Raw genomic sequence first — 13,807 nt, forward strand, 5'->3', positions numbered from 1 at the left:
ACAAGGAGAAGGGGACGACAGAGGGCGAGATGGTTGGATAGTGTTCTCAAAGCTACGAACATGAGTTTGACCAAGCTGCAGGAGGCAGTGGAAGACAGGAGTGCCTGGCGTGCTCTGGTCCATGGGGTCATGAAGAGTCGGACAGAACTAAATGACTAAGCAGCAACAAGATTAGGCAGTGGGCCAGAAGCACTGGACTGGACTGGATCAAACACTTCTAAACAAGAATGGAGGGGGGGATGTTTCTTGGAAACTGGATAATGTGCTCATTTGCCCAGATTAACCACTCAATTTATGCTACCCTTAACAGATATAGATAAACGTGTGTGGATCAAAACAGCTACAACTTGGATTTTGCAGTTCTCTGAATGTTCTGGACAATTTAAATATACACAATTGGTTGGCTACTGTGAAAAACAGGATATAGGACTAGGAAGAGCACTGGTCTCATCCAGTAGGCTTCTTCTTATGTTTGTAATTTGTATTTTGAAAAGCTTTTTTTAAAAAGAATTTAATGAATAAATTGAATGGAACATAATTATGGAGAAGATATAGTTAAATACAAAATTATCACAGGCTGGAAGTGGATAGATTCATCCATCTTTCTTACAACTACTCAAGTAAAAGCAGTTGAGCTATTGAGGGGGTGGGCAAAGCTTTTGGACGTAGGGGAGCCCTACTATTTATTCTCCCATTTGTTTGCTCAGTAGTAGGCAGGCAGGGAAGGACTAACCTTGTCAATGATTTCATACCTCTATGTACACATTTTACTTATTTTCTTCAAATAAAATGCAGCATGATTTGCAATGCTCTTCTGAAATTCACAGTTGGGATACTTAAATGTATCTTCCTGTAGGTTTAATTTAGAGAAGCCGATTAACTCCCTTTAGTTTATAATAAATAGTGACCCTTTATCTGCTTTATCCCTACTTTAGGTTTGAAAATAACCCAATAGATAGAGGTTGCAGGGTCAAAATGGGAAGAAAAGCAATTATTTCTCTTTAGAAATGGATATTGTGTGGATTCTGTGGAGCAGTCGTGTTCCAATGTCTTTATATTAGGGCAGGGCTGCAGAACATTTTCTCAGCCTGTGGACAAATATCTAGGTGCCTCATGACAGTGATGGGTGGGGCCAGAGATAAAAAAGTGGGCGGGACAAGTGATCCCAATTTTACCTTTGTAAACTTTCAAAATATTCAACAGTATTAGGTATTGGGCCATGACTCTTAAATAGGGCCGGATTTCGGTTTGATGAGGCCCTAAGCTACTGAAGGTAATAGGGCTCTTTAGATGTCCAGCTGTCCTTTGTCAACAACAAATTGTTGCTTTTTTGTGTTGAATATATGCTATATGGTATTTTATAGACCTAATAGGTATCTAAAGCCATTTGCCCATGTTGCCATGCAAGCAGTCCATGCAGAATGTAGGCACCCTATATACAGAAATGAGCAAACCAGTGATATTTTAGGGAGCAGGCTAGCAGGTGGAGCCCATTACCTACATCATAGGCGCCTACACAACATAAAACATTGCTGCTGCATGCCGGTTTTATTTTATTTGTTTTTTATCTTATATTTTGGAAATGCACATCCAGGTTTGTTTTCTCCTTCAATTTTTTGGGGGGCCCCCAAGAGAGCAGGGCCCTAAGCTATAGCTTGTTTAGCTTATATGTAAATCTGGTACTGCTCTTAAAATGAAGGCTAGCAGGCAACACTAGACCACTTACTTTCTGCTGTTTTCATCCTTAAAGGTGGGCTGTAGCCATGAACGTCATTGATAGGCTGAGCCTCCAAATCAGGCTCTGAAGATCTATTTACTGTAAATGGCTCAAGCCCCAGCCTCACCCTTTTAGTACATGAACATGAAATTTATTACGGTCAGAGACCGGCTGGTGAAACACAAATGGAACTACAATCCCAATAGCAAAACAAACATTTAAAACAATATAAAACAATAGATTTTTAGTTTAAAAGTGTGATAGGCGTATAAACACATAAAAACTTTAAGATAGACTACCTTAGAGAAATGACCCAGAGTCGCCCATGGATCCAAGTTTGGGAATTTTCTTAACAAACTAGATTGAATCAGGGGATGGTCTGTGCCTAGAGATCTGTGCGCAGAATCTGGCCGCAATCTGGGTCGTCTTGTGGTCTTTGCCTAACAGAAGATCAAATTTTTGCTTTACCGAGAGGTCAGCAAGCCTCATCAGCAGGGGGTCAATGATTTCTCTACATGCCTCATCGTAAAAGGGACATCTAAAAAATATGTGTTCAGGGCTTCCTATATCCCCCAATGGACAGGCACAAATTCTCTGGTCATATGGGACTTTTTAAAAGGATCCTTCCAAGACCAGCGAGGGCAGAGCCGAGCTTCTGGCAAATTTAAAAGCCCTTCTTGCATTTTTGGATACAAGAAAAAAGAGGTATGCTGCTGGAGCACCTATATAGCTAGTGATTTCTACAATTTTGTAATCGGAGCACCTTAAACAGTCCTGTTGTCTCTCGGTGTCTATAATTCTTTGCCTAACCATAGCTTTTGCTTGGCCCAAGCCCAGACTTAGAACACCCTTCTAGTATTCTCCAGGTCACCTGTATGGCAGAAAAGAACAGCCCCATGTCATGTATATAGAGCCGCCAATATATTTATATATACCCTAATGGGTGATATGGGTGATATGCATAGACTTTGTGGCATGGGGCTGCGCAGATGAAAAAAGGGATGTCCTATTCAACAACAACAACAACAACAACATGATTATCTATACTCCACCCATTTGACTCAGTTGCCCCAGCCACTCTGAGCAACTTCCAATATATATATATATATAAAACACTAAAAAAAACACCTTCCCTATACAGTGCTGCCTTCAGATGTCTTCTAAAAGTTGTATAGTTACTTATCTCCTTAGCTCAACATTTCTTTGATGAAAATAGGGATGTCCTACCATACCGTCCAACATTTTTCTGATGAAAATAGAGACGTCCTTAGCAAAAGTGGGACATTCTGGAATCAAATCAGAAACCGGGATGGCTTCTGTAGATCCGGCACTGTCCCTGGAAATTAGGAACGCTAGGAGGGCCCATCATTGTCACTTCTGATACCACAAATGCAGAGTCATTATTACAAAGAGTTCAGAAGCATGGACAGTCCTGGGGATGCTAGGCTCTTAGGGGTGGGGAAATCAACTTGAATGTCAGACAATCACACTTGTGTCTCTCTCAGAGAATGGTGAAGTGCAGATAAAGAAGGAGACAGATTTCCCCCCCTTAATGAAAGGAGAAAGATTTAGGGTACAAAAGCTTCCGTGGCGCTTTGCCCTTCTTATCGTGCTGAACATAAAAGGCAAGCCCTACAGCTCCTACATGCTATTTCAGAGATGCAATGAGATAAGGGCTCTCTGAACGGCTGGCTGGAACTAAGCAGAAACATGCCATAGCAGGGGACTGAATACCGTGAAGCATTCAAAGAGAATGTCAAAATGACTTTCGGAAATGGCTTCATAAAAACAGTAGCAAATGGAACAAAATAAGTGTGCTTCAGTAGAGCAATGGATTCTTCTATTTTTCCTTCGGTCTACTTAAAAGCATTTCTATTATTTAGATTTCCTTCCTATATGTATTTTAGTGTTTTCCTACTGGAATCACAAGGATGAGGTTATTGAGGTACGTATTTTGAATCACCCACCCAAACCTGTGATTTAGCTTCCTTGGAACTGCTAGAGAATTTGATAATTAAATATGATTTATGTTTAGAAAATCCCAGCAAACAGCATCTGACATATTGGAGAAAGGCTGGTGCTACCCTTAAGTGTCATCACAATAGCAATGGCAAAGGACAAGGACAAGTAGTCTCTTAGCAATGCTCCCCATGCACCAAGATAGGATATAAGGGCAGACCAAGAAGTGCTCTGGGTTGTTCTTTTCATCTGAGAAACTCTTTACCACTGGAGACACATTAAAAGACTCTCCACAGACCTAAGTCATGACTGTTTTAGCAGCACATGGATACCCAAATTATGGATTAATTTACTTCTGGTAAAGATGGTGGAGTGATTACCTCATATGCCTTCAGATTTGGGGAAGGTTGGTTGAAGATTTTTCACCTAAATAATGCCTTCTACCTTACCTGGCATTCAGTCACAATGTGCTAAGGTCCTATATAGTAAAGGTAAAGGGACCCCTGACCATTAGGTCCAGTCATGGCCGACTCTGGGGTTGTGGCGCTCATCTCACTTTACTGGCCGAGGGAGCCGGTGTAGAGCTTCCGGGTCATGTGGCCAGCATGACTAAGCTGCTTCTGGCGAACCAGAGCAGCGCACGGAAACGCTGTTTACCTTCCTGCCGGAGCAGTACCTATTTATCGACTTGCACTTTGGCGTGCTTTCGAACTGCTAGGTTGGCAGGAGCTGGGACTGAGCAACGGGAGCTCACCCCATCGTGGGGATTTGAACCGCTGACCTTCTGATCAGCAAGTCCTAGGCTCTGTGGTTTAACCCACAGCGCCACCCGTGTCCCTAAGGTCCTATATAGCATGGATTAAATCACTGATCCCCCTGATAATGGTCCTTACCATTCCTCTTAGCTCTTCAACCTAGAGTTTTCTAGAGTTGTCCCCCACTTTGAGGTGATTTTTATTGGGAAAGGAGCACTGGAGAAACAGTGAAACTCCTTCCCATGTACCATAGTCCATAGTACCATAAGACCACAATACCTCAAGGACCATCTTTTTCCATATGAGCCTAGCCAGATCCTGAGATCATCTTCTGAGGCCCTTCTTTGTGTGCTTCCTCCTCGAGAGGTTTGGAGGGTTGCAACATGAGAACGGGCCTTCTCTGCAGTGACTCCCCATCTGTGGAATGCTCTCCCCAGGGAGGTTCGCCTGGTGCCTTCATTATACACCTTTAGGTGCCAGGCGAAAATGTTCCTTTTTAACCAGGTCTTTGGTTGATCTGATTTACACCCTATGCCCTTTTAAAATGTGTTGTTGTTTTTTTGTGGGAGGAGGGTGAGTGGGCTATTGGGTTGTTTTTATTTTTATTAGGTATTTTTGTAGTTTTATATCTTGATTTTATTTTGTGAACTGCCCTGAGGCCCCCGGGTATAGGGCGGTATATAAATTCAATTAATAAATAATAATAATAATTTATCCCACCCCAGGCTGCTATTACTGTTTATAAATCACCACAGATCTCCTACTGTAACATTCAGTTTGGCCCACACTTTAAGGGCATAGTAAAGTGGTATGGAACCAGCATGAGTTTGACCAAACTGCGGGAGGCAGTGGAAGACAGGGGTGCCTGGCGTGCTCTGGTCCATGGGGTCACGAAGAGTCGGACACGACTAAACAATGACAAAGTAGTATGGAAGACTAACTTTACACAGATGGTTTCTAAAAACAACTCAGCAACACCCCCCTAAAAAACACCTCTTGTGCTCCTTTCTAGATTATAGTTGTGCCACCCCCTGTGGCACCCCCGAGGCTCTGTGCCCATTGTGACCAAACTGGTCATGCTCTCCTAAATCCACCTCTGCACATGTGCCTCTTCAGAAAAAAGAATGGAAGGAAATTCTTCCTCTTTGGTATGAGAACCTTGGGCATGTGAACCTGCTAAGTGCATTTTGCCCCGCTGGCCAATGCCCAACAGCTCCCACAGAGAAGGCATTGAAAGGTGACCCAAGAGTGTCTTAAATCCCAAAATGCCTCAGGTAATTTCCAACCAGTTCTCAAAATTCTCTTTCCTGCCTGGACTAAAAGGATAAAATGCTCCTCCAAAGAAACAAGAACTCCCAACAGTGTGAAGTAGGTGTGGTGGAGGGAGGAAGCCCAAGGCTAATCAGGGTCTCCTCCAGAAATTCCTACTCAGCCCCTGAACAAGGAACTAGCAAAGTCCATCCTACAAAGGCAGGGAAGGAGGGAGGGCAGTACAATGAAAAATACTGGAAGGTTTGGGGAGAAACCAGCTTATAAAGCCTTTTCCTTTTTCCTGACTGACCTTTTGCCCCCCATTGTGCCTATTCTCAATCTTCCTCTGGGTCAAACCACCTGAGTCTTCTTTTGAGGGGAGTTAAAGGTAAAGGGACCCCTGACCATTAGGTCCAGTCGTGACCGATTCTGGGGTTGCAGCTCTCATCTCGCTTTATTGGCCGAGGGAGCCGGTGTACAGCTAAGCCGCTTCTGGCGAACCAGAGCAGCACACGGAAGCCCCGTTTACCTTCCCGCCGGAGCGGTACCTATTTATCTACTTGCACTGTTGTGCTTTCAAACTGCTAGGTTGGCAGGAGCAGGGACCAAGCAATGGGAGCTCACCCTGTCGCAGGGATTCGAACCGCCGACCTTCTGTTCGGCAAGTCCTAGGCTCTGTGGTTTAACCCACAGCGCCACCCTTGAGGGGAGTTGGGGTGCTGCAAATTCACCTCCACTGAAGGATGGGAGCAGCGTTGGCTAAGGTAAGTGTGAGGATAGCTCTTGGGCTCAGCACCTTTGGTTGTGATGATGTGGTATTCTGAAGACAAAGTGCTCTCTCATTGGGCTTTAAAAGAAATCATCAATGATGCAACAGGGTCGGCACACCTGCTTGTTTTGCTGCAAAGTACAAAACCAACTGTTAGCAATCTTTTCACAAATGCTTGTTGTGGAGCAGAACAGCAAACTGCTGGAAGGGCAACATTGGCATTGCACACACACACTCTCTCTCCCTCTCTCCTGGGTGAGTGGATTCACTCTATTGTCTTGTACTGTAATTACAAACAGATGGTGACTGGTGAACAAACTTTGGCCGTGGAGAAGGAAAGCAAAGAGGTAAAATGTGGTTCCTCAACCACATTAGCCTTATTTTTTGCTCACCCTTGCTAAACAAAAAGAGATTATGAGGAGCTCCAAAAGAACGTCTCCAAGCTGAGAGAATGGGAAGGGAAACGGCAAATGCATTTCAGTGTAAACAAGTGTAAAGTCACATATGTTGGGGCAAAAAAACCTCAAGTTAACATAAATGCACATGATTTCTTCACTGCCAGCGACTGACCAGAAATAAAGCTTTGGGATCATAGAGGACAGCACGATGAAGATATTGACTCAGTGTGAAAAAGGGAAATCCTGCGAATCATTAGGAAAGATGCCGCTAACTTCAAGCCATTATCCAAATCTATGGCGAGACCACATTTTAAATACTGTGTATAATTCTGATCTCCCTACCTGAAAAAAAGATATCATAGAGTCAAGGCAAGTAAGAAGTGACCTGATAGAAGTCAGAAAAGATTAGCGTAAGTCTAACCAGAATGATCAAAGGGATGGAGTGAAACTCCGTGAGGAAAAGTTTCAGATTTTGAGAATTTTTAGTTTAGAGACAAGGCAAGCAAGAGGTGACATGACAGAAGTTTATAAAATTACACATGGCATGAGAAAAAAGTTTTCCTTCCTCTCTTGACCTCATGGGCAGGCAATGAAGCTGAATGTTAGAAAGCTCAGGACAGATAGAGTACTTCTTTATGCTGAATATAGTTAAGCGGTGGAAATTGCTCCCACAGACCAACAACGTTAAAAGAGGATTAGACAAATTCATGGAGGGCGAGGCTATTAATGGCTACTAGTCATGATGCCTATGCCCTGCCTCCACAGTTTAAGGTTTTTGGCATAATTTTGGTCACAACTTTATTAAAATACATAAATGTGAGTGGTTGCTTAGGCATTGGTTATGACTGTCTATCCCCACACCCAGGGACAGAACTGACTTCCGGATTCCAGCGAAAGCCAGTAAGGGAAAACAATATTGGGGAGAGCATGGAGCTGGGCACCAGACCCTCAACCCCCCCTCCCTGGGGCTTGCACGGCCCTAAGCCCCCTTCAGGGGTACAGACGAAAGAATGGCAAGCCCTGGATTCCTTTAATGGAATTCCCTTTCCGCAGCAGCATTGGAGGGGCAGGCACCGCCAATCCTTACCCCTCCACCAACCAATTTTTTAACCAATGCCTAACCGCAACCTTACAAGTTGTGACAATTTGCTATGCAGTAGGCAAAAACCAAATGGCACCAGCCAATCAGCCAATTGGACAAAATTCCTACCAGGCCCCTGCCCCCAAAGTAGGTGACCTCATGACAGGCATAGCAAGGTCAAGCGAAATAACCCTCATTTCAGGGAGGGTGCACGCAGCAAAAGTGCCTAGTCAGAGCTGCGTGACTTCATTTTATAATCTTTGGTCCAACGCCCTAAATGGCAACACCAAAATTTGCCCAACAACCCAACCGCCAAATCACTGCAGATGGTCATCCAAACTAACCCACCCAGGAACAGAGGGGTGGCCTTCCAGACCCCACCACAACACGTGCTCTCTATTAATGAAAACACGCTTTGGAGCCTGTTGAGTTAAGCCAAAGGCACATTTAGCCTAGCATCCTGTTCTCAGAAGCCCATAAGGAACCCTGAAGTAAGACCTAAGCACAACAGCAGTCTCCCCTCCGGCTGTTTTCAGCAGCTAGTATCTCAGTATGAGGTTTTTCCTCTTCACCCATTCCGTCACTCTTTTTTACAGGAGATTCCGGGATCCAAATGGAGAGTCATCTGTACACAAGGCACATTCCCTGCTACTAAGCTGTACTCCCTGACTTGTCATTTAGCATCCTCGCTGCATGTAGTTTCTCTGTACACTCATGGCTCCAGGCAGGAATACACAACTACAAACAAGATGGCACATTGCAGATTACCGTGTAACCTCAACTCCCTTCTGTGGAACCCACAAAAGGTCTCCGTAAATGTCCTCTAAGCAGTCTGCAATGCACAAGGGACCGTTTATTCTCCCTATTCCATTCCTCTTTGCACTGGCTTGGCCTCTGCTACATTGAACATACTCCCTAAAACATGGCATTTGAAAGGGCCAGAACTGGACACCATCTCTCCCTCCCTTCTGCTCTGATTAGAGGAAAATTGGCTGAGGGTGGGGACATGCCCAGCATATTTTGTGATCCATTATTTACTGTTCCTTTAGATGTTGTGGCCATTTTGTGTTATGCCACACACCCTGGGGTAGCCATTTTGTGACTGGCACCCACAGCACTTCCTCCATATTCCAAGTGTGCCCAATGGCTCCAACAGGTTGCAACCACTGGTGTATTGAATATAGAGTTAATCTAGAACTCAGGTTCAAATCCCTGATCAGCTATGAAGCTTGCTGGGTGTCCTTAGGTAAGTGATCCTCTCTTCATCTGACCTCCCTCTTACATTGATAATATGGGAGGATGAGTGGATAGATATATGCCACACCGAAGTCCTTATACAAACATAGGGTAAAAAATGCAAAAAAGAAAAGAACACACTGGGAATATAGGGAGTATCCCAGGGAAAAGCTAGCATCTCTTTCCCCTAGGACATTCCCTTGGGCGATTTTGAAAATTCAGCAGTGTGAGGTTCACAAAGCCCACTCTGGCAAATGAATATTAAATAGTACTGGTGCCATCCAGATGAGTTCAAAACTCATTAAAACAATTTCACCCTCTCCTGCGCATAGCCCTCGCACAGCATCGATAATGACTTCAAGATATTTCCAGTGCCTTCAGCAGCAAATGCCGTCAAAGTTTTATAATCAGTTTTCCCACGGGTCTTCCCATCCCACTCGACAGAAAATCTTGGCTGCTTTCAAAGTCTTAACTTTTCATTTAAAAAGCTATCTCTCGTAACGTGGGAGCAGAATAAAGACGCCAAACTTAGCTTCTTAAGTTAAGTAACTGCATCACACACACCCCTCAAGAACTTCCTTGTGGCTGCTAAGGAGAAAATCTGAACAATTCTTCCCAACGATACTTGGCAGTGAGGTATATGTTGCAGGAGTCTTTTCCTTTTTAAAAAAAAAAGCAAGCAAGCAAGCAAACAAACAAACAAACAAACAAGTCACCATGAAAGCACAGTTATTATCCATGATGTTTAGATCAAGTGAGAAAACATAGAAAGCATGGGTACACCTTCCAATTTTTAGTCATTTTGTTTTGTTTTTGCTTTTGGAGTAGAGGGCAGCTGTGGTGATATCCCAGCCACCAACATTTGCACGTCCTTACAAGACTCTATATGTGCTATACATTTAAAGCAGTATCATCCTCCTCTCTTTAAAACATCTGACTGGCTTCCACAAGCATTGGCTGATTGATTGATTTTTCCACAGACAGTAACTCAAACAAAGCACAGCTTGGGGAAAAGTTTCTACATTTCCGGAATATGGTGTATGGGTCAGAAATCAAGCCGACAAGTTTGCTGAAGCACCCTTTGTTATCACTAAGGCTACAAACATTACATATGTTAGGGTGTGATCTAAACCACCAAGCCTTGGAAGGTTGGCTGTTCGAATCCATGCAATGGGGTGAGCTCCCATTGCTCTGCTCCAGCTTCTGCCAGCCTAGCAGTTCGAAAGCATATCAGTAGATAAATAGGTACCACTGTGGCATGAAGATAAACGGCATTTTCGTGCACTCTGGTTTCTGTCACGGTGTTGCATTGTGCCAGTAGCGGTTTAGTGATGCTGGCCACATGACCCAGAAATCTGTCTGTGGACAAATGCCAGCTCCCTCAGCTTGAAGCGAGATGAGTTCCGCACCCCATAGTTGCCTTTGACTGGACTTAACCATCCAGGGGTCCTTTGTTTTTGTCCTATAAGTGGGATAATCTTAATAGATGGTCCTGGTTGCGGGCAGGCCCTCAACCCGGTCCCCCCTAGCCTGGCGTGGGTGGAGCCATCACCCTCATGCCAGGGTGGCACTACGATCACCCAGGGCTATTGCCCAATCAATTTGAATGGGTGATCATGGGGGGAATGTATAAAAGTGGCAGTGCGACGTGTGCCAAGCACCTGAATGAACTTTATTAAGGTCACAGACCAGGATAAAAAATGATGCCATCTGCATTGGTTGTTCAGTGGTAGAATTCTCGCCTGCCAAGCACCTGCTTTGCGCTGCCGAACATCCACCCACCCTCCCTTTAATTTAAGTGTCCTTTGGCCTCACTTTGGACTTCGGTTGGTTGCCCGTCTTGGGTCAGGGACCGGGTAGGAATTTTTCCATTTGGTGAATTGGCATGGGCCACTTGGTTTTTGCCTACCCCTTAGCAATCGTCACAACTTTGAAAGGTTTGGCGGTTAGGCATTGGCTTATTGTTGAGTTGGGGAGGGGAGGTCGGCCATCGTCTGCCCCTCCATTTCAAGGGTATTCCGTTAAAGGAATCCGGAGCTTGGATCTTGTCTGAAGTCCTCTTGAGGGGCTAGGGCCATGCCAGGCCTCTGGGAACACCAGGGGAGATGCAGGCGTGTTCCCACGAAGCAGTTTCCCTTTGGGTGGTTTACCCTTACAAACTTCCTGCAAAGGGGGCAGGAGACAGATATAGTCTTGCCAATGTCTAAGCCAATACCGCTCACATTTCCTGTAATCAATAAAGTTGTGGCCAAAAAAAATCCCCAATAACCTTAAACAAAAATTCTGTGTCTGTGTGAATTTCTTTATGCTAATGGGGGGTTGGTTTGAGGGTTTTGACACGCAACCACTCGGACTGGGAGTAAGTTCCATTGACTTCAAATGGATTCCCCCCTCCCCTCAATAGACGTACAGAATTGCACATTTCTGGTGCCAGGTTCTCTGGAGCTAAACCAGGTGATCTGGTCATTTAAGAATTACATTTGTAACAAGGTATTGAAACCACTGCACAGAGGAGGTAAGCCAGGACATGATGACAGTTCAGAATCCTCCTGTTCAGATGGTTCCAGAAAGCCAATTTTATGCCACTCCTTCATATAAAGCTCCCAGTTTGATCCTTTAGTCTGAGCACCTCAGTGCTGTGGGAGGCCACTAGGCTATTCTCCCACATCCTCCTGCGTACTCCAAGGTATTTACCTCTCTGCAGAACTGAGATCTCAATCAATCTAAGATTTTGGACAACTTTTCCTCCACTGTTGAACATGGAAGCAGCTAGGATTTATGTTGTGGGGAGTGCGAACACCCACCTGTCACCATCCTCATTCAAAATGAGACGTCCCAACAGGTTGCTTTAAATTATTTTCTTTTGACCCCCCCCCCAAGTGCTCAGAAAAATCTGTCAAAATCTTTGTACAATGTCTACTTTTAGTTAAGTATTTTTTTTTAACTTGATTTTTTTGGGGGGGCAGCCCTCCCCTGATTACATCCATGCTCCTGATCTTACTGAGGAACATTCTGATATACAGTGGTACCTCGGGTTACATACGCTTCAGGTTACATATGTTTCAGGTTACAGACTCTGCTAATCCAGAAATAGTGCTTCAGGTTAAGAACTTTGCTTCAGGATGAGAACAGAAATCGTGCTCCAGCGGCACGGCAGCAGCAGGAGGCCCCATTAGCTAAAGTGGTGCTTCAGGTTAAGAACAGTTTCAGGTTAAGTACGGACCTCCAGAACGAATTAAGTACTTAACCTGAGGTACCACTGTACTTCCAAAGAACTCCAAGGTCCTGTGCCCTAAGCCAGACAACCGAAATAGCTCGAAGCTGCAGCAAGCACAGGGAGGGAAGCAGATTTCAATACTTCAAAGTTAAGTTACCTTACCTTTGGAGAGTAGGCCGCAGAGAGGCTTTATCCACATCAACACCTGTGGCAGGGAATTGATAGCTGGCCGAGCCTTGTATTGGCTATCTCACACTGCAGCTTTAGACTTGCTCTGTCCCTGGAGTGAAAGGAAACAAATCAGGCAGATGGTACCACATGCGTCTTAGTCCCAATAGTTCGATATTAAGTAATTCATTCCAAGCATATCACAAGTCCAGAACAAAGCAAACAGCTAGGCTCCCCCCTCCCCACTTTTCAATGACATACATATATTTGAGCGAAGAAGAAGGAAGATTCATTCCGTGTCGAACTGGGCGTGATGTTCAAACCAACCTTCGTGTGCAAGAGTGTGTGTGTCCAAAGCGACACAAGAATTGGATAATTCCCCACCCATGGCAGCATCTGCAATTGTGCAACTATTTGTGACCCACAAGTAGATGCATCCCCCTAGATCAGTGGGTCCCAGCTGATCATCACTATATGGGTAAAAGGTAAAATGTTGATCACTTTGTTGATCACGGTATGCTTGTCACTATATAAAGATATAGAGGCACAAGCCCATCAGCCAAAGAACGTTGGGTGGTGGTGGTGATTGTTATTGAGGAACAGAGGGTCTGTGACCTTACATAAGCTGCTGAATGATAACTCTCACAATCTCTAAGCATCATCAATTGTGAGTAATAATAATAATAATCTGAGCTATGGGCTACCACTACAATGAGGCTACATTTTAAGCTGTATTCTAACGTATATTTTAATAAACTGTTTGTTTGTTTGTTTAATGTTTTTACTGTATTTTATATTTGGCGTTAGCCACCCTGAGCCTGGTCTTGGCCAGGGAGGGTATAAATAAAAATTTTATTATTATTATTATTATTATTATTATTATTATTATTATTACCCTGCCCATCTGGGTGGCTCACAGCAAAATATTAAAAACACAATAAAACATCAAACGTTAAAAACTTCCCTAATAGGGTTTCCCTTCAGCTGTCTTCTAAAAGTCAGATAGTCGTTGATTCTCTTGACATCTGATGGGAGGGCATTCCACAGGGCTGGTGCCACTACAGAGAAGGCCCTCTGCCTGGTTTCCTGTAACTTCACTTCTTGCAGTGAGGGAACTGCCAGAAGGCCCTTGGCGCTGGACCTCAGTGTCCGGGTTGAACAATGGGGGTGGGGAGGCTCCTTCAGGTATACTGGGGTTGATGGGAGTTGTAGAGTGCTTTAATAGTTAGAATGTTGTACAAGGACTGGGGCTAGAT

General features: G+C 44.3%; 1 long non-coding RNA gene across 6 annotated transcripts in view; it reads right to left on the reverse strand.

Moving 5' to 3' along the window:
* Positions 1 to 13,807, reverse strand: part of LOC308482102 — a 193,971-nt gene that overhangs the window by 124,322 nt on the left and 55,842 nt on the right. For 5 of the 6 annotated variants that reach the window (XR_013989011.1, XR_013989012.1, XR_013989014.1 and 2 more), the window contains one exon: positions 12,541 to 12,663. This is a non-coding gene — a long non-coding RNA (uncharacterized lncRNA). The remainder of the gene's footprint in view (positions 1 to 12,540; positions 12,664 to 13,807) is intronic. The other variant, XR_013989013.1, reaches the window with a different exon arrangement.

Source organism: Podarcis pityusensis (assembly GCF_964106645.2).
Source record: "Podarcis pityusensis genome assembly, chromosome: 7".
Classification (NCBI taxonomy): domain Eukaryota; kingdom Metazoa; phylum Chordata; class Lepidosauria; order Squamata; family Lacertidae; genus Podarcis; species Podarcis pityusensis.